Source organism: Tyto alba, unplaced genomic scaffold (assembly GCF_018691265.1).
Source record: "Tyto alba isolate M040663 unplaced genomic scaffold, T.alba_DEE_v4.0 Super-Scaffold_38, whole genome shotgun sequence".
Taxonomy (NCBI): domain Eukaryota; kingdom Metazoa; phylum Chordata; class Aves; order Strigiformes; family Tytonidae; genus Tyto; species Tyto alba.
In genome coordinates this window covers 1,092,233-1,112,532 of record NW_024881313.1, presented here as the reverse complement: position 1 = coordinate 1,112,532, position 20,300 = coordinate 1,092,233, and the positions used below count along the sequence as shown (strand labels likewise).

Here is a 20,300-nt window from a genome sequence, read left to right as displayed (position 1 = left end):
AGTATTTCTCTGATAATTACTTTAATTTCTAAAAATGCTATTTTATTCTATTGAAGTTCATATTTAAAATAGTACATTCAGTCCTTTAACCACTGATATAAAATTTAGTCATAAAAAACTTGAGAAAATAAAACTATAACAAAATAAACACTATAGACAAGCCATTAAATATAAAAAGGAATAGAGTTGTTAGGATTAATTTACAGAAAAAAAGTGCCTTAAGTAAAACATTTCAAATTGTCTTCATGTTTTTTAAAGGAAGTTCTGATAGGAATTTGAGGTTTACTGCCAGAATCTTTCTTCTAGCCAGCAGTAACTATCAAATAGTAGTTTATAATCTCAGAGAGCTGACACAGGTTTTATATCTTTGTTCATCTATTATTTTATTTTTGTAACTTTCATTACAGTGACTCCTTTTTTTTTTTTTTTCTCCTGAGGGATAAGAACTGAACACGTAGTGAAATCTTTTGAAGGATGATTCTCCAGTAATTCATTCCACACACCTGATTATTTAATTTCCTCAGTCAAAAAATGTTTGGAGGTTTAAGTAACAGCTCACAATTATCTGTATAATGAGGAGGTGAGCAGGTCATAATTTGTACAACTCACCTGAGAGTTTCAGTGAGAATGCAATTTTGTAGAAATTCCATGACCGGTTCTGAAGAGAAAAATAGGAAATTGAAATGGGTTTCAAACTTTGGATTATGAAGAAAAGGACAGTAGAACTAATCCTAGAGCAAAACAAAGTTATAGTTAAATTACAATTACATTTATATTAATATAAATATTATAATTACATATTACCAAATTGAAAAGGACCATCATGCCTGAAGCTGTTGGACCCATATATGAGAGTAACTGCTGAATGTGGGGCAGGCATTGATGGAGATTTTCTACTAAAGACCAGCACCACTCTGGAGACAAGCTAGGGAAAAAAAAAAAGCAGTCAAAACAAAGCAAGCAAAGTAAAATGGAATAGACTACAAGTGATTGTACCAGGTTTTTAATTAATGAGAACACAGGAGATTGCTAAAATGAGTACATTACCTAATGGTGAATTAATATTATATGCTGAAACATCCCACAAGGGAAGAATTGGATATGCTAATATTGTATGAAAGAGATTGCCACTGGCAAATATTTCACTGTAGAGAGTTCTACATTAGGTATAAACTCAGAAAAAAGACAACCCTCTTAATATATGTCATGAAATATTAATTGCCTAGAAGTTACTAAAGCAAGATAAAAGCTTGATTATACACCTTTGCATTCTTTTGATGGTCTTTATTGACCATTGATCCAGAATTGTTTTTAGAAATGCGATCCATTATTGTATGAGTAATAGAACAGACATTTTATGGTATAAAGTTATAATTCCTAAGCAATAGTATCTGAAACTTCAATTGGCCTAGGCCTAATGGGAAACTACTTAGAACATCCTAAGGTGGGAGGATATTTGGCTTTAGAATTTGCTTTCCTCCCCTTGGGTCAATAATACTGTCTGACCTCTGGTAACGTTCAGACTACTCTGCAAGATGCACCTGTTAATTTTGTTAATGTGAAGGGAATGGGTGGAAATAGGAGACAGTACTGGATCTGCAGTTTGATATGTCATAGTACAGCAATTTTTTTTTTTTGTAAAATATATGATGTTTATTTTGGCTTGGACCTTTTTTCCAACTCTGTATCATCCCAAGAGCAACTGAATACCTTTTTTACAAATGAAAAGAAGAGGGAGCTTCTTAAATCTTGCATTTAGGATTTAGATAAACTGTTTCCCAAGGGAAACAGTATCCAAGTCTTCATATTTTGGTCTTTGACTGTTTAAGGTATGTGGAACTGAAGAAAACAGCCAACTTTTATGTTGTCCTATTAAAAGCCATAAATCTGCCTGTATTTACTAAAATGTTCACTGACCTCGGTAAAAAAACACTGAATGTGATTCAAGTTTCATATTTATGAGGGAACCTGAAAATAATTAATGTTTCCTTGGACTGAAGTGGTAAAAAAAAAGGCAAACAAAAGAAAATCCCCCAACTCTATAGAAAGTGACTGCAACAGAAAGACCCAGATTCTCAGGCTAAGTTAATTTGTACACCCTGGAGTCAATTATATGAATCAGACACAGATGGGAGACTCTGAATGTTACTAGTAAATTAACTAACCTATGTTCAGTCCAGTTTCTTAGCTCTGTTGGAGACAATTAAAACATTTTTGGTGTTTGTTACCATTTCTACTAATGGCTTGTTCGTAATTCTTTTTAGGCTGACCAGCTGCCAAATGAAAGATTGATTTCATACCCTTACTTCCCTTTGAATATGAACTCAATTCATTAAACTATTTGTCAATGCTTTTGTCTTGATATATGATGAAATCTGGTTTGATCTTAATGTTCAAGATGTATAAAATGGCAGAGACAGGCCTTCAGCTGCCTCAAACTGGCACAGATACACTTATTTCAATAAAGAGTTTGCAGAGTTTTCAGCAGAACGCAGCTGGGCTTGTAGCTGAAGTTGACCTGTTCCATCTGTGGTCTGCTTCCCGCTTGCCTTACATTCAAAATCAAGAGTGCTCCTGAACAGTTGCTCACTCTGGAAATATCAAGTGCGTGAGTGAGAGGTTTCTCTCATGTTTTGAGTGGGAATTTCTGAATAATGGTTTCAGCCTTGTGCTTGGTCACTTCTTTATTGCTGGCTCCCTGCTATTTAGCATATTCTCCTCCATGATAGCTTTTCTTTTGTGCTGCTGCTGGTTGTCTCATTCTCCTGGCTTCTTTTCATTCTCTTTGAAGGTGGTATCCGATGATTCACTGCCTTCTATTGAGTTGTTCCAGCCATTCTATCTTCCAGGTGATGGCCTGAGTATTAGCATTCAGTATAATCTTCACAGAGATGTTAAATAATAAGTAAACCTGAAAGACGGTAACTTCAAAGATCTGATAGTAGTTTACTAAGAATTTTTCTAAACAGTATAAATAACCACTTCTTTCTTTTTTAACTTCCTAATTAAATACTCTTAAAATACCTTTCTAAATACGTACACTTACATGGAGAATGCAGTGTTCTGCATTTCTGGTTCTACACTCAGTAAAGCATGACAACACAATGTAAATGTGGTCAGTGCAGGATGTCTGGCAGTATTAAATGGGTTGTTAGAACAGGGTATAGAATATGGCTTGATTGAAAACAATATATAAGGCTGTGACTCCTTTGGTTTGTAAGCAACATAGAATACAGTCCTAATGTATCTGTTTTGTGAAATAAATGTGTATAAAGTGATCCTGAATTTAACAGTCATTGTCAGATGCAGCTGTGGCATTACCTGAGAAAGTACAGGGTAATTTCAGTTCCCTAACAGCACTGTCTGTGCCAGCTGGGATTTTATTTTTCTTAGTGCTGCACCATGGCATGAAAATGTGAACCTGAATCTGTAGCATCTAAAACTACCTCCAGGGACTCCTGTGCCAGACTGTCTGAAGCACTTCAGAAGTGTCTTATTTTAGTGCTCTAATGTTCATAGTCATTAACATAATTGGGACAAATGAAAGAGAGAAAAATGCTGAAATGACTGGATTAATTTTGCATAGAATTGTAAGAATTCATGGGAAACAAAACAGAAATTGTAAGGGATTTCAGTAGTAACAAAGAAAAGTGAAGGTTACTGCAGTTCAGAGAAGATGAATGCCTTGGACAGTTTGGGAGAGACAAAAAGGAAAGACAAGGGGAAGAAAGAAAGCAGGCTTGATTCTTATCTCATGCTGCTCAGTCATGCTTTGACTCAGGTTTTTAAGTGCACTGTCCTTAGTAAACCTTAGCTGACTTGCCAGAATGACCACACTTCTTCTGGGGTCACACTGGCCTGCGTCTGCCCTGAAGCTGGGAAAGATGACTGAGTCACTCTAACTTTTTCCCTACCCTTGGTCTGTGCCTACAAAGGTTTTATCAGACCCAAGCAACCGGTCCTCACTTAAACCTGAATTAAATGTGTCTGTGTCACTCTGACACACAGTCAGTAATCATTACCTATCTGATAAGCTATGTCACAGGCTAAACCAGAAGTTAAATTCCACTATCACTATATGCAAAAAGGAATATATTTAACCCCATGAATTTTTCTTTAAATCAAAATGTTGGAGACTTTTCCTGAATAAAATGTTATTGAGTAAGTTTCAGGAGCTGGATTCTCAGACACTGTCCAACAGAAATCCAAGCTGATTCTGTGTGACTCATTATGGCAGGATATCATCACATGAATCTTTAGGCAGGCTGGACCTATTGTTTTGAGGGGCTGTAGCCACATTGGGGGGAATTAGAGAACCCAAATTGACAACATGCCACGGAATATCAGGAGTCTTACTCAGTGCATTGGTACAATTATCTATCTTAAATGGGAAAAGCTGTGCAAAGATGGGATTTGTGTTGAATCAGATCACAGGTGGTAGTATTTTTTAGAGTTGATGTTGCTGGTGCAAATACCTTGTAATTTGGCAAACAAAAGGCTGAAAAAAAATAGTATTTATAAGGCATCTGTAAGGATACTGACTACAGGGGGATTATTCTGATTTTAGTTTGGAGTGGGGAGTGAATTGGGACGGTGTGTTCCCTTGCAGTTCCCCTACAGCTATGCTACTCACCTTTTATTCCTGTGTAGATACATAATGTCACCAACATAACTATTCTTCCTACAGATGCAGTACAGGCTCGCAGCTAAAATGTGTCTCTATTTTCTGCCTGCACAGCAGCTACTCTGTCAGGTGTGCAGCTCATCACATTTGTATTCGTGGTATAGGTTGCAAGCACAAAAAATGCCAGAGTAAATTGTTCAGGTGTGGCCTGTGCCCATAAAATGATGGTTACCCTTTGAAAATAAACTCATGGAAAGCAGACTATGTATAGAAAGCCATTTCTTTGATGAATGTTAGCTGCAGGCCCTTACTTCTAACTGCATAGGGTAATCACTCATGTAAGTGAAACTTACTACTATAGTTGCACAAAGACTTGAACACTGTGAAGGCAAAATCAAAATGCTAGCAGACAAGTTGTCCTCCAGTTTATTAGGGTTCCTTCCCAGGAGGGCTACATTCAATTATTTTTTTCAGTGGTTTGCCAAAAGAGCTTCACAGTTAATCCAGCTGAGTTTGCATTCAGATTTTCTACTTTAAGTTACAAATGTCTTGCTTTTCAAAGCTTTCCAGCTGACCTGAAGTGGCATGCCAACAGTACTACAGCTAATTGAATATATATCTCATTTTTAATTTTTGCAGCTTTACAGACCATTTCCTCATTAAAAAAGGCGAGTGTTTGCACAGGAGCAGACGGGAGAATTAAGCAGCAGGAAAATCTCTATGACAAGATGTTGTCTCTTTTGGTTTTGAGTTTGGCAGCTGGATACTTCTTTTAACTTATATTCATCTTGTGCTAACATAATAATTGGGAAATGACTACCTTGCTTCAGTAGAAGTATACTGCAGTTAAATGCAAAAAACTCTGCCTCAAGACTCCGCTCTTTTCTGTGTTTATAGTGCTATTTTTATATATATCCCTATAAAATTTGAAGAAAGATCTGTAATGATCATCAGTAGAGGACTGGAGAGGGTAAAAATTTCAGATAATCCATGGTATATAACATCTGTTTATACTGATTAATCAGTGCACATGCCTTAGATCCTGGCGTTCAATGCTGTTTGAGTTTTCAACAAGGGGTACCATTTTGCATTACACTGTGTCTTTCCACTAAAGAAAATGATCACTTATAGATATTTACGAAGTGAACCTGGGAGTTTTTCTTGTGCATCACAGAAGGAGACCAAATATTAGCATTATGCTCAATGTTCCCTCGCAGTTCATAATCCCTTGAGCCATCCTGCTCATACAAACAGCTGTAGCAAAGTGTACATAAGGCCAGGTACACACTGGATTTGGGCAGAGGTACTACGTAGGCCTGAATGTTAAATAAGCTCACTGAGGTAGAACAAAACTGCTGTTCAATAAAGTTTATTGAAGTAGAAAATAAGCAAAGTCTCAGCATTTTTTCAAAATGACCCTGAATGTGAGCTGATTCCAGTATAAAACATGCAATGTTGGCTCCCAGCTCTCAGTTCTCATAGATCTCATATGCTCCAGGTGACTTGTTTAGCATTTTCTTCCTGAAAAGTAAAAATTCTTTAACAAAAAGGGGTGACAAAATTAAGCATTATTGCTGTAATACTAAATGCTATGTATTAGGAACCTTACTTTCTGTTACACTGGGCATTAAAATGCTCCCAAAGAATCAGTGTTGTCTCTATTGGATAGTCTTAATTATATTTGTCAGGAGAAATGCTTTGATCCATGAGGAACTTGTTTTCTGACTGTGCCCCCCTGACTTGGTATTGATGCAGTATGCAGACATTTGGAGATATTGAATGAATAGAAGCATGATCAAAGAGAAGGGAATGATCTGAGACTGTCCTAAGTAGGAGATTAGGTCTTTGAAGAGACCGAGAGTGCTAAAAGGTGTGTGTGGTATATTCAAAAGAGCAGGTGTTCCCAGTGTCTTTGAGAGGAGACAAAAGAGGCAGTGAAAATGCTAGTTTTGATTCTGCCACTGCCTTGCATTTCTGGTCAGTGAAGCAGCGTAACAAAATAGCCTGGAAGCATTCCCTGCTGCAATACCCTAGACCAACTAGAATGTTTCTGGTTTTGATGAAAAATGCCTTGGCCAGAGGCTCCAAGCTCCTCCACATCTACAGAATTGGCTTTTCCTGGCTGCAGGGCAGCTGTGGCTGAGGAGCTGTGTAGGGCTGCCCAAAAGTAGAGTCATTCTTCTGATCCATTGTACTAAGGAGCAGAGGAAGCGGTGTCTGGGATGCCCTTCTGAGTGTCAGCACACAAAGTCCCAGAAGGAAGTTCGTAGCTGACAACAAGCCCCACCTCCAGGAGCAGCCTCCTATCACGCTGATGCTGCTCTTCCAAGAAGTGTCTGGTGGAGACCGAGTATGTTCCTGCTCAGAGGAGGTAGTGTAAGCAAGCAGAGGGTGGCTTACTAGTGTGAAATTGAGAGATTTCATTTTCTGGCCCTTTTAAAATTATTTGTTTGTGCAGTGGTGACATCAATGATTAAGATACATTGAAACACAATTTTATATTAACTGCAGCTGCAATGACAGCAAAGGTTCACAAGATGTTTCCCTTTGAGTCCTTTCAGCCCTTCAGGAATTTGTAGAAAATAGAAATCAGAGTTAGCTGAACTGCTTTTTTTTTTTTTTGGCCTTGCAAAAGTGATGACTATTAAGCTCAGTCTTCCTCAGTTGAAAATATTAAAAACTAGATAAATGCTTGGATCCTGGAAATCACTGTCAACATTACATTTTTAGTCAGGTCAAATGTTGAGTCTTCATGACTAAACAGCATCATCTGAGAAATATGCTAATTGTTTCATTTGTTTTTTATTTTCTTGCAGTTGCAGTCACACTATCTTACGTGACTCCCACAGTCAACCTCCACTATCCAAGGGGCAGATTTGTAGTCTGAAATCCTCACGTTTGATGAGACATATTGAGTGAAGACCAGCATGTGCTGATCTGGATATATCACAGAGTATGTACTGAAGCCTATCTGCCAGCTATAGAAGAAAAGATCCTTATAACTATTGCAGTACTATTGCCAAAGGAGATAAAAGAGTCATGTCAGATTCCAAGTCACTTCTGGGCAGGCTCAGATGACCTTTTGGCATCTAATTCAGACTTCACCCTGTTTGAAGCAGTAAACATGTGGTGGGACTTTCTGGAAATCAGCTGGACTTTGGAAATATCTGTGTTGTTACTTAAGTATTTGCTCTGCAAGCAAGCTCTGTGTCCACAGTTGAGAGCTATTCCTGTTAGTTCACACAAATGACTTGCAGATTCTACTTTTCTTCCCCTGCTTCACTTCCCACATCATGCAAAACTCTCCAGGGTAGAGGTTGCACTCTGGGGCCAAGAACTAAGTATTTCACATTTGCCTTCTTTGCATGTCTTTTCTAAAACCAAATAGGTGCTTTGCTGGAAACCTTTAGACTTCTCTCTCACCCAGTGTTCAGGAGGTATTTGCATCTATAGTGACAGAAAAAAATGTTCCGTCTTAAAGGAAAACTCACAAGCTGTCTAGTGAGGCTTTTGGGACCTGAGGCTCGTTCTAGGATTTAGTAAGTGGGTTTTGATTTTAGAACAACCAAAAATCTGCCTGTGGATTGCCCTTATGGAGCTAGTAAGAGAAATGTTCTTTAAAAAAATCCTACATCTTTGCCTCAGTATTTCTACAGTAATGGAACCATCAGACAAGACTGAAGTGTTGGTGTAGGTAAGACTGGGTTAGGAATCAGAATCCTGGAAGGTTTTGACAGCTGAACTGATCTCAGCCATTCTCATTTCCCAGTGTTGCTCTGCTGAGGGCTAACAACCCCTACCTATGACCTAATATTGAGGATGTTCAGCAGAACAGCATTGCTAATATAGAAAGAGAATATTCCAGTGGCATTCCATGATGGATAACACACAAGTGCCAGGACAAGCGATTTGTGTGTCCAAGTAAGCGTGGGAAGGAGGAAAGGCAGCTCACCAGGCACTGTCAGTGAGGCACACAGGAGAGGAAACTTCAAAGGTGGAGGGTGAAATTTTGTTGGAGATTGTTTTCAATAGGCATTTCTATCAATAAATAGTTGTGAATAATAAGTTCTATCAATAGATCATCGATAGTTGTTTTATTAATTGCCTTTGGCACCAGCACAGGAAAAAAAAAGACAATAGAGGATTTTTTTCCATTCCCAGATACAGTTTCTGAGGTCTGCATATATGATGATGCGCTCTAAAGCACTGGGCTCTAGTGCTGTGTCCAGGTATAACATTTTCATGTGTTCTCACATACTGTGACAGATACTATAAGCATACTGTATGTTAAATGATTCAGTGCTTTGGAGAAAGCAAGTCTGTTATAATGGAACGGGATAGGATGACATTGATTTACACATATGCATAGTGCAATACATGCAGATTTGATTACATATGAACATCTTGCTTGTGACCAGAACACTGCAAGTTTCATTCAGATAAATTACCTGTCTGATTCATATCCTAGATCCATCTGAAATATCAAACTCAATCAAAAAGGAAAACAGTAATAATGATAATAAAAAAAAATATTCTTTTTTTTTGTTTATGTTGCCTTTTTTGCTCACTTTTCATCATTTTCAATATATTTCCAACATGGTTAACATGATATTTTTCAATAGTCAAGGAACTGAATGGAAAAGATAATTCAGATTATAGACACAAGACAGGGGTCAAAAAAAAAAAATCACTGTAGTCTTCATCTGTCAAAATATTTCGTTTATGGGTAATTGAAGCATGGTAGAATATAGTATTTGTACAGTCAAATAGTGTACCAAGAGGCAGCCTCTGTCTTTGCTTTTGATACTTTGTGCCAGGAGTTTTGTTTCGCTGTCTTTCAAGGGCATACATTTCATACAGTAAATTCTAGGACTAGCTGTAGGGTATTTGAGACATTCTGCCTTTCATGTAGAGAAGTCTGGCTGTGCTAATTGATGAACATGGATAGCCATGCTGGAAGCCTGAGCCTGAGGAGTCGGTGGTGCAGACATGAGAATGGACATGTCTGGTGCCAACCAGAGGCCATTGCGTGGCGGCCCAGAAAAGATGAGAATGTCTCCTGCAGGCGAAAGAATAGTTTTTACCTTGGCAAGCCATGCAGCTTGTCAGGGCACAGTGCGTGTTCTTATTCTGCTGGAGGCAGGAGCTGTTGGGGGAAGTAATATCATGTACTAAAGCGACTGGTATCCCTGTAAAAAAACTGGACAAGAGTTTGGTATCAGTTCATCAGATATGACAAGAAGTATAAAAATCCAAGCTAAGAACACCTGAAGATCTTGTTCTCAAGGGCTGCATGAAGGGTTGTTCTAAAACTTGTGTAATCACTTGAATACCTTGAAATTGGTTATGCCTTGATGATATAGAGCAAAATGATTCAGCCCTGAGGAATTTTCACTAGACATATTTCACCATCACCTTACCTTCACCCTCTTATTCCCCAAGAATTTCAAGACACGAAATGCAGTTCAAAGCAAAAAGGCTTAATTTCTTAATATGCAGAGACTTTGGAAGTTGCCTAGGCTGAAAGCTCTTCAAAACACTCAGTTGTTTAATGCTTACTCAGATGGCACATGTCACTTGCATCCCTTTAAAAAATCAAGAATTGTACTTGGAAAACATACATTGTGGATTAGCCACACGCTTGAAGTTCAAGCATAGGAGTAGAACAACTACATGAAAAAAGGAGGGGCTATATATTCAGAGGACTGTGGAGCACAACTGGAAAGGAGGAAGGCAAACCAGTGTTTTCTTTAGCATGATGTCAGTCTCAATAGTCACTGTAATACTGTCATGATTTGGAAACATCAGATGAGATACAGTTTCTTTTCTCCTACTGGTACTGTCAAACCGCAAACATTTCAATATGTGACCTTGATCCCATTGTACTTTAGCGAGGTGTATGAGAGCTGGGAAGAGCATTAACATCCTTTAATGTCACCTAGGCAGAGCGACTTTACCATGCACACTGGGAACATGCCACCAAGAAAAAAACACACACAGAGTGGTAACTTTTCTGAGAGTCATGCTGATGGTCTCCTAACTCAGGCATGCTCAGCCTCTGCACACAAGCTACCTATAGGAAAACTTTCTAATGGATGAATATTGCCTGTCAGAAATTATAAATCCCTTATTTGTATGAACATGGTGTAATCTAACTTTATACCTTCGCCATATTCCTGGCCCCATTCTTCCTAAATCAGATATCACAGGAAGAAGAGCTGTATGTCCTGCTTCTAATAGAAGAAACACAGCATTGCACCTGTAAAAGGCACTCCAAAGGTTTTGGGGTAATATGCACCTGATTTCTCTGAGCTTAGATGCATACATTCCATGGTGGATTGTGCTTTCTTTCCATCCAGTGTTTTCCAGAGTAGTGTAAAACACCCAACGACACATGGGTAACAACAGTGTCTCTCTACATTTCTTCAGCAAACCAGACCACTGGTCATGATGCCAATACCTAACTGAACAGGGTGGAAGTGCATGCAAACACTCCCAGCACTTGCCACTGTGGGACAGAGGTACGATGCCACTGACAGGTACCTTACCACTGTGTTACTGCCCTTGAGATGTTGGAGTATTCTGCATCTTCTCTCCACATTTCCTGGTTTGGAGAAGTGAGGATTTTAGTGAACAGATATACTGAAGTAGCACAAGCTGCTAGTGACTCCTCTTTTCTCTTTGAACCGCTTGCGTATTCAGAAAGCAGAAGGAAGTGGAGTTCCCTCTGTGTGTTCACCTATATATGTAATGCAGAAAAGCTGTTAATTCATTTGGTTCATTTCAGTTCATTTCTTTATTTGTTGGATTCAGCTATGGATATTTTGTTATGCGAGGGCATCAAAGCTGGAAATGTGACTCAGGCTAACATGTTCTTTCATATTCTTTACTCTTCACAAAGAAGAAAAAAATACTGAAATACTGTAGCTGTGGAAAGAGCATAGGTTCTTGTCTGCATCTGATCTTTTCTGGTTGTCCCTCTACCAGGGAGGAAGATACACTTAATTTCATACCCACACCCCCAGCCTCCCATCGTTTTTTTCTGTCTGTTAAATCAGTAAATCTTCATCACTCACTCTGCAGTCAAGTTAGGGTCAATTACAATCTGGCTATTCATGTCTGTGCAGCCCTTTGAAAATATGAAGTGCTATAAGTGCTGAGTGATTTCACAGTCCTTTTTATGAACACAGCCTTTTCTGCTGATTTATAAACGTCATGTTTCTGTGGCTCACAGTGAATGAAATACATTTTGCAGCAGCAGTATGTGAAAAAAGTATGCTACCACAAAATATTGATGCTTGAAAATAAGTACTAAATTTATGAGATAAAGTATGTACTTTTGTGGTTTCTTGATGTTTTAGCATGTGTCTTCCCCTGGAATAATTGAAATTCCCTTCTGGATTGATCTTGTGAACACAGCACTTGTAAAATTTATTCTATTTTGTGAATGAAACTTGTTGAAAAAAGATTACTTAGTTCACCTTACTCCTGATTTTTTGTCCTGCAGCCGACCTTGTTCATCATATGTCTTTACAGAATCATGCTCTGATAGTCTTATTTATGGAGAGACTTTTACCTTCAGGAGGACAACAGGGACTACAAGTCCAGTCTGATTACCTGTCCTGTCCAATTTAACCTCAGTCTATTGTCTTGGACTCACTCAGCTTCCTATTTCCCCTGGATCCTCACCTCCATTCTAATTGTTTGAAATGCTGGAAGGCTGCTGTGTCATTTTCAACCAGGAGATTTAAGGTATAATCTGAAAAACTTATCACCTTCCCTCATTTCCTACCTGTGGGGAATTCAGTTGAAATTGGATCTGGATCTAAACCAGTTATGTTTTTATTTTTACTCAACTACAAGGATCTTAAAAAATAAAAACACTCGTCTTTACTTCCCAGTAAATAAACTTAGCATGACAGGTCTGTTTAATGTATGTCAGAACACAGCTAAGAAATAGAAAGGCTTTGAGTATTAAATCAATAATGGCTTTTTCCTAGCCAGTAATCATAAGACAGGATGAAACATTAAGTATCTCTTTCAGGGCCAGAGAGGATTCATTCCGCACATCATCCATTTTTTACCTCACATAAAAAAAAAAAAATGCCATTGCACAAGACAGACACGGAATGCTTACAGGCACTCCAGCCTACAAAAATTAAATCACAATAACATATCTAGTAATTTTGAAGTTATTTGAACAGTTAGGATAAAAATGAGGCATGCACAGAGGCAAATTTATGTGTGTGGTAGTGGACATAGATGGGTGGAATTACATTATTGATGAATTCACAAAACTCCTGTTAAGTTGTGAGTCTAGTTTGGGGGACAACGACTTTAAAGAAACAGATTCCCATTCCAAACTCTAAACTGTTCATTTTTTAACAAGTTTTACTTTGCTTTAAAAAGCGTTAACAGTCTGGCAGTTAGAAAAGTCTAGAATCATTTTAGATCTCTATATGCTTTTTTGCATAGTTCTCCCTGGATTGCTGGAGATCCAAAATGAAACAAATCTTAAAATTAGTAAACACAAGACAAATACTAGGTAAAATCTTCTTCAGTAACATTAACAAACCACCCTTCACCTATTTGACTTTTGATTATTATAAACTCGGACAGATTTCTTTATATGCAGCAGGCTTGATATTTTTGTTTGCTGAGGTTGAGCCCATATAATTTAAAGACAGTCTTGTCAGTGTTTATTTATTACAGGGAAAGCCGCTTGAAAATCTCAGTGGCCATTAGTAGACCTAGGTATCTACCTTGTCATACCATCTATGCTTACACTGAAACTTGCACAGTAAGTCTGAGATATCTGAGCTAGCATCATACGGATAAGGTTGGATGTGTGAATCTGTACCTAAATAGCAAGTGGTTCAGCATGGGTTAATTTGCCTATTCAGAAGCAGGATAAATGAAACCAGTCTGAAGTTTGTGCTGCTTCCAAGACCCACGTGAGCTGTTAATGAGCTGTTTGAATCATCTCTGCACACTCACCAGATGTAGTGCAAAAGCAATCACATTAATGACACTCCTAAAACTGCAGCTTAAAAGGTAGATTAGCTTGAAAATGATCTGCAAAACTGCAAAGGGTCTTTGTATCTCAGTTTTTCCACCTGTACACAATCAGTAATGCATAACTATTATGTAAAGTAGTGCTAGACACATGCATGTATGAAATGGCTATTGAAGACCCTCATAAAGCCTCATGAAGTTAAAGATGTGCATGTTGGGTCTCTACAGTTCAGAAATTTCGTTCTCTATCATGACATTTTTGTATCACTTCTACTTACTTTGTAATGTCAAGGATGAACTAAGAAAAATAATAGGCGAATGTGTTGGTATAGAATTTTTTTTAAACATTCCAAATACTGCAGCAAGCCATAATTCATTCCCAGCATATGCTAAACCCTTTCAAATTAGCATGAATAAGTTTGGAGATTAAGACTTTAAGGATAGAGTCAAGCAAACATCCAGATGCAAAATGAAACAAAACCTCTTCAGGCAGGAAAACCAAATCAGATATGGTGAATCTAAACTACAAAGAATTTAGTGTCCCACTAACCACAATAGGGAGGGAATAGAGTAAAAGGAGGAGATTTAGCACATGCTTCACTTGCTATTAATTATTATTCGAACAAACTTGGAGAATAAAAAACATCTAAAGCAAGTTCTCAGTTCTGCCAGGGGAATAGGTGCTTGAATCTGCCTCCATCCAATTTTTGGAAGACATCCTAGGAGAAAATCCCAAGCTGACATCAGAGGACTGAGCTCAGATGGCTCTGTTTTCAGAACTCTGTTTTCTATTTCTGTTATTAAATGTCTAATTGTTCATCTGATAGGGAAAAAAAAAAATAAAATAAAAATTCTTTTTTTTTCACCTTGAAGTCCAGCATAAAGTATTGCCTAAAATGTTAATTAATGCATGCTGAGTGGTCTGTTCAACTACAAACAACATACCTGTTTCACAGAGTGCCTGTTAGCCAAAATGTACTGCAGGGCTTTCAAGTCCTTGGGTATAACCTGGGAGTGGAAAATTTCTCTCCATTGCTAGCCTGCCTCTGAGAAACAGAGCTTATAACTCTGAAAACAGTGATACTTGGGTCAGAAATCTTTTCTCAGCCAACAGCCCCATGAAATACAGAGAACTGTGTTCAAACAGGGTGGGGAAGGTCAGAAAGGTTGTAACCCAAACAGGCATTTTCTCATCTCTAAGCTACCATCAGTCTTACTTTTCCACCCTTAATGTGATTCACTAACCAAACTAGAGTCTGGTGCAAAAGTCCAGTGTCTGATTTTCTGACCCCAGATGCGCCATGGGTCAAGGTCCCCAACATTAATACCATTGTCACTTGATAATAGGACTGTTATTTTTCCAGTGGTTTCTGTTATAATTTTTCCCCAAAGTGACAGCATATTATAATTAGAACTTGATGTCTAAACAAGAAAGGGTGAGGTATCATCGGACATGAGCATAAATACATTGAAGTTTGGACATTCATGTTTACAGACCGTAGAGGAGTTAAGATCTGGAATACAGTGGGCTTTCTATTCCAGTCCCAATTCAACTACTAGATATTAAAAATACACAAAAAAAATAGACCACATTAAAGCCACAGAAAACAGTGCTTTGTCCTAAATCAGTATGTAACTTTTTTGACCTGTTCTTTTCTTCCCTAAAGTACATGGAAGTTTTGCCATTGATTTCAGTGACAGCCAGATCAAGCCCTCTGAGATGAAATTTGTCATTACATGCAAACCCTGCCACAAAGGGTAAGTGCACTTTCATCCTTTGATTGTTGAAAATCCATACTTTATTTGATGATTGTCTTTTAACAAAATCACTCTTCCGAGACCTTGCTGTGATGCATGTACATTTCTAATGTTATTAAGAACCTCAAAGGGCAGGTAAATTGGCTGTGTTTTTCTAAAACCACTTCCATTTCAATGTGAAACCTGACTGCATTTTGCAATATAGCAGACAGTATAAGCTGACATGAAAAAGATAAGCTTTGTAACAGAACAAATTTTTACTCTACATAGAATATAGTAAGGGGGGGGGGAAGAAAAAAGAAACCCAAACTGAATGTGTATGAATCTTTCTGAAGACAGCAACTTTTCCTGTCTCTCTGACACTTTCATCATTTAAAGGAATGTAATAGCAATGTCATTCTATTTTAGCAATTTCTTTCAAGTAGATTCCTGATCTTTGGAAAAAAGAGAGAGGCAAGCTTTTTAAAGCAAGGTCAGTACAGTCACAAACTTGGCATGTACTAGAATTCATAAAATGTTTTCACCTTTAGATTTGTGTTTGCAAAATGTAATTGGTGAATGGTAGATGTTGAGAGTCCTTTGTAAAAACTCAACATAGAAAAAATATATTTATATACACAGATGTTGCTCATTCTATCACTGTGTGTGTTCTTTATTTGCTATCTGGGAACATCTATGATAGGATCTCAATCTGAAATAGCAAATGTAAACATAACCACCAAGCCAATGTCTAGAGGGCACTAGAAAGAAGTATTTTCCATAATGGCCTTCCCTCTTGTGCTCTTCTTCAAACAGAAGTTCTAGCAATTATCTAACAGTATCTTGTGCTCATAATATTCATCACACTGACTTCTGTTTATATTGAAACTCCCTTCTAAAAGTACAGTTTTCTTACCATCCATTCCCCCCTCCATTTTAATAACATCCATCAGTAACGCCGAATGATAACACTCAAACAGCAATTTATTCACTCACTTTCCTCTTTCTCCCTTCATGTAAGTTGTTCACAAACACACAAGGAAATAAGTGCATTTAATTTTTCAAATTGCTCATGAAAGTCTGAGAAAAAATCATCATCTGGAAATCACTCATGAACTCTTATCTACCTCTGTGTTTAAGAACAAAACAAAAAACAAAATCCAGAATGTCCACTGCTTGTCTTTCCTATCACAGCATGGGACAGCTGAAAAGGGAAGGAGGAGCTATATTTTTTAAGACATTATTTCAGTGCCAGAATAACTCTGAGATCACTATATGGGAAGAATGAAATATCCTTTGCTATGGGTATACCGGAACATTTTGTGACTATTCCTGCCGCTAGCCCATACTCCTCTGTGCCTTCCTGGGGGCCTTAATGGACCATCTATGTCTAGCGATGCTGGGCTGAGACCTCACGCCCACTGTCCACCTTTGTCCTCCAGCTGGAGGTACAACCCTCACAGACCTGCCCTGGGCAGGTGTGCTGCTATGAGCACTTCCAAATCAGTCTTGAACAATGTCATCTGCCCTAGCTCAAACCCATTTAAGTCAACCCTGACTGTTTTTACCTGGAATAGATTCGAGATCCCTCATATGATCCCTTCTTTGCTGGCAATGCTGGGAGGATAACATCTGACAGAGGTCGGAGACAAACAGCAGAGGAGCAGTAATGTTTTCAGCTGGCAAATGATTTGGAAAAAGAACGTCTGCCTGTGGCTTTACAGACACTCTGGGAGCATTTAGATCAAAAGTGGGAGGACTTTGGAGAGCGATTGTTGACAAATAGTGCAAAATTAGGCCCAGTACAGAAGAGGTATGTGAAGAATTCTAACTTTTCGTAAAGCATTATGTGTCCTTGAAATAGAGTATTCTGTAGAGGGCATTAAGCAGTATGTGAGCCATAAATCTCTTTGTATTCATTCAACAAAATAATAGTGCATTCATAGAGGCAGGGACAGGGATTTTGAGTACTCTGAAATGTCTGAGAGTGGTATTCTTTTCATGCATGTCTTGCATTTGGTACTGGCAGGGGAAGAATTTGATGTGTGCTGTTAATAACCCACCATGTCCCATCTTTCATTCCAAAAGAGGAAAAATGTTTCTTTTGCTGCTGAGAATACAGAAATGGCTGAGTTGTTCCCACATGTTTCCCCTGTAGAGAAGTACTCTGTACTAAATAGTACCACTAGAAGGCAAAATGCAACTTGGGACTATTCTCACCGTGCTCACAAGAAACTGAGCAAAATTTGCATCATCTGCGGTGGGATTGAATTATGAATGCAATCTGCCGTGTGCACATTACAACAACAATAACCTTCCACCCCATATTGGTTTCACTCTAAAATGAATGTGGAAAAGATTATAAACTTGCTCCATTTTCAGAGAAATATGTAGCAATTTATAAATCTGTTTTGAAATGATGTTGAGTTGAATTTTCTTCTCACCAAGACATGCTGGGTGGCTTTAGCTGTGTTTTGCTTTCAATACTTTTCCTGTCACGAGCCTGCAAGTTCAAAATAATAGAGTTAGGAAAACACATTTGGCAAATGCACTGGCAAATATACAAACAAGCCTATACAAGCCTTTTGCAGACCATATCACCTTCTCTTGATCAAAATACACTAGGAAAATTAAACAGATTTCAGATTTGTTTTAGGGTGAATATTTAGTGTTGAGGCGCTTGCCTGTGCTTTCAGAAACTTTGTAAGCACATCACCAACTCGACTTGCTGTTAGTGAAATATTTCAACAGAATCTCTTAAACCTCAGTAAGCATTTAAAAAATAACAAATAATTCCACCTTTGGGAAGAAAAATCCATACTCCTTGCAGCATGCATGCTATGATACTTCTACAAACTAGACAAATATTTACTTGTTTTATCATTTAAATGTTGCCATCTGTTTTTAAAAATGGCACTGTAAGTCTGTTGTTGCTTTTGCACTACCTTGAACCTTTCTTAAATTACTTAATCAGCTATTAAAATCACTCAGGAGCTCTGACCAACACCCAGCTGAATTTACTTCCAGCATCAAATCAGGTGTCATTAGCAGCTGTGCAGGATTTCCCTACAGTTTTGTACACATTTTAATCGGATAACTCACCGTTTCTTTCTGCCTGAAGGGATCAATAAAGGAACAAAAGAACAGAAAAGACAGACCCAAACACAACTAATTTCTGGGGAAGCTGCATGTTAAATCTTCATTTTGTGAAGTAATCTCATGGTCACAGACTGCTTTACAGATGCTAATTGTTTTTTAGGTTGCCGCAGTCATATCTTGGATACATTATAGCCTACAGGAACCAATAAAAACACATTTGTGTCAATACATCCTGAAATTGCATTCTGTACCTTAAAGGCAGGGGGAGGGGTACTGAAAAAACAATGCAGTTTCTTTCATTGCTTCTAAAGCTTTTCCATGAAGCCACAAATAAGACTGACCAGCCTGAATCAAAGAACTGGGCATATTCTTTGGCTCCCTCTAAATTGTTCAGCAGTTGAAGTAAGGCTAATAAAAATGGCATTCTGTAATCTATTGCATGGCCATGTTTCGTTTATTAAAGACCCCTCTGCTATAGGGATATTTTTAGACTAATATTCTGAGCTAGAGTCTGGCAACAATTAATGTTATGCATGCTGTTCAGCTTTTGATAGACTGCTACACTTCAGTGATACACTCTGAAGTGAAACTGCATCTTGCAGAGCTGAGGTAGGAAAAAGACAGTGTACAGCATCAGAAGGAACAAAATATAGTGTGGTAGTTTGACAATCTTGAAGGTGACTCTTTCCAACCCATTGAATATCAGGTTCATGCCCTGAAATGACGTTCTGTGAGATTCATTACTGTTCCTTCTGTCACTAGAGTATTAAAACCCCAAATGCATCATTAACTCACAAGTGGGCTTTACCATTTGGCAATAAGGGATTGACATGACTCCAGTGACAAAACCATCTGCAAGAATGCTATGGACTTTTGCTGCATGAAGAATTCATTGCTTTTATATTAGAGATAAAAGAACTAATTTTGATACATTTAGTAGTAGCCTTTGTACATTTTATAATGAAAAAAGGGCTTCCTACATAAAAGACCTTCTCTAGATTTCCTTAGGGAACAGAGGACACAGAGCGCTTCTACTTAGTGGGCTTAAAATATAGGAACACATAAGCATACCCACTCTTGCTAACAGAAACACAGCTCTTGAATGTTTAATATCTCAAACGTTATAGGTGTTGACCAGAATTCACCTTAACTTTCAGCTATATATATGGAAAAGAGGTGAAAAACACTAGTACAGTGAGGCGATTATTCTTCCAGAATATGCCTTGGCCATAGTGATCCTTACAGTAAGTTACCAAAACCCCAAAATAATACTAAAACAACATCAGATGTCTCCAGGTCATTAATTTTGAAAACAAGGGACGAGGATTTTGGAAAGTGTGGATAATTGGTGAGATCTTTCTTTTTCTCCTAGCTGAATCCCTCTTTCCCAGCCTCCCCAGTTTACCTGACCGCATTACTTGATGACTGATAGAGTGGCTGTTATGATGTTATTTTTGAATTGAGTCAGGAAGGCTATTTTGGCTCATCAAGGCATTGTCTTTGTCAGTACAAAATTGCCAATAATCTTTTGACAACCTCACAAGAAGGGCTGAGGACTCACAGGCATTTCAGTTTGAATAATCTTGATACCCACCCTCCATCCACCTCAGACATTGCCTTGGCAGTGAGGAGAAGCCAGGACAGATCCCTGCAGGACTGTAGCAAACACCAAAGGCTCAGTTCGAGATGGTACAAAGGGTGCTCCTCCTCCCCCTTACTTTTCCAGGAAAGTCCATTACATTCCCCACCCCACCATTAGGGGCCACAACTCCTGTTAGAGGACACAGCTGGTCCCTTCAGGACCTCCTGCTGACACTTGGTTGAA

The 20,300-nt window shown here is 38.2% G+C and overlaps 1 long non-coding RNA gene across 1 annotated transcript; it reads right to left on the bottom strand.

Annotated features, from left to right (window-relative positions):
- Positions 1–619: 619 nt before the first annotated feature.
- LOC116965422 lies at positions 620–17,034 on the bottom strand. Its single transcript, XR_004409346.1, has 3 exons — positions 16,945–17,034; positions 805–925; positions 620–658 (listed from the first exon to the last, which is right to left on the bottom strand). It is a non-coding gene; the product is annotated as an uncharacterized LOC116965422 (long non-coding RNA).
- Positions 17,035–20,300: the final 3,266 nt, after the last annotated feature.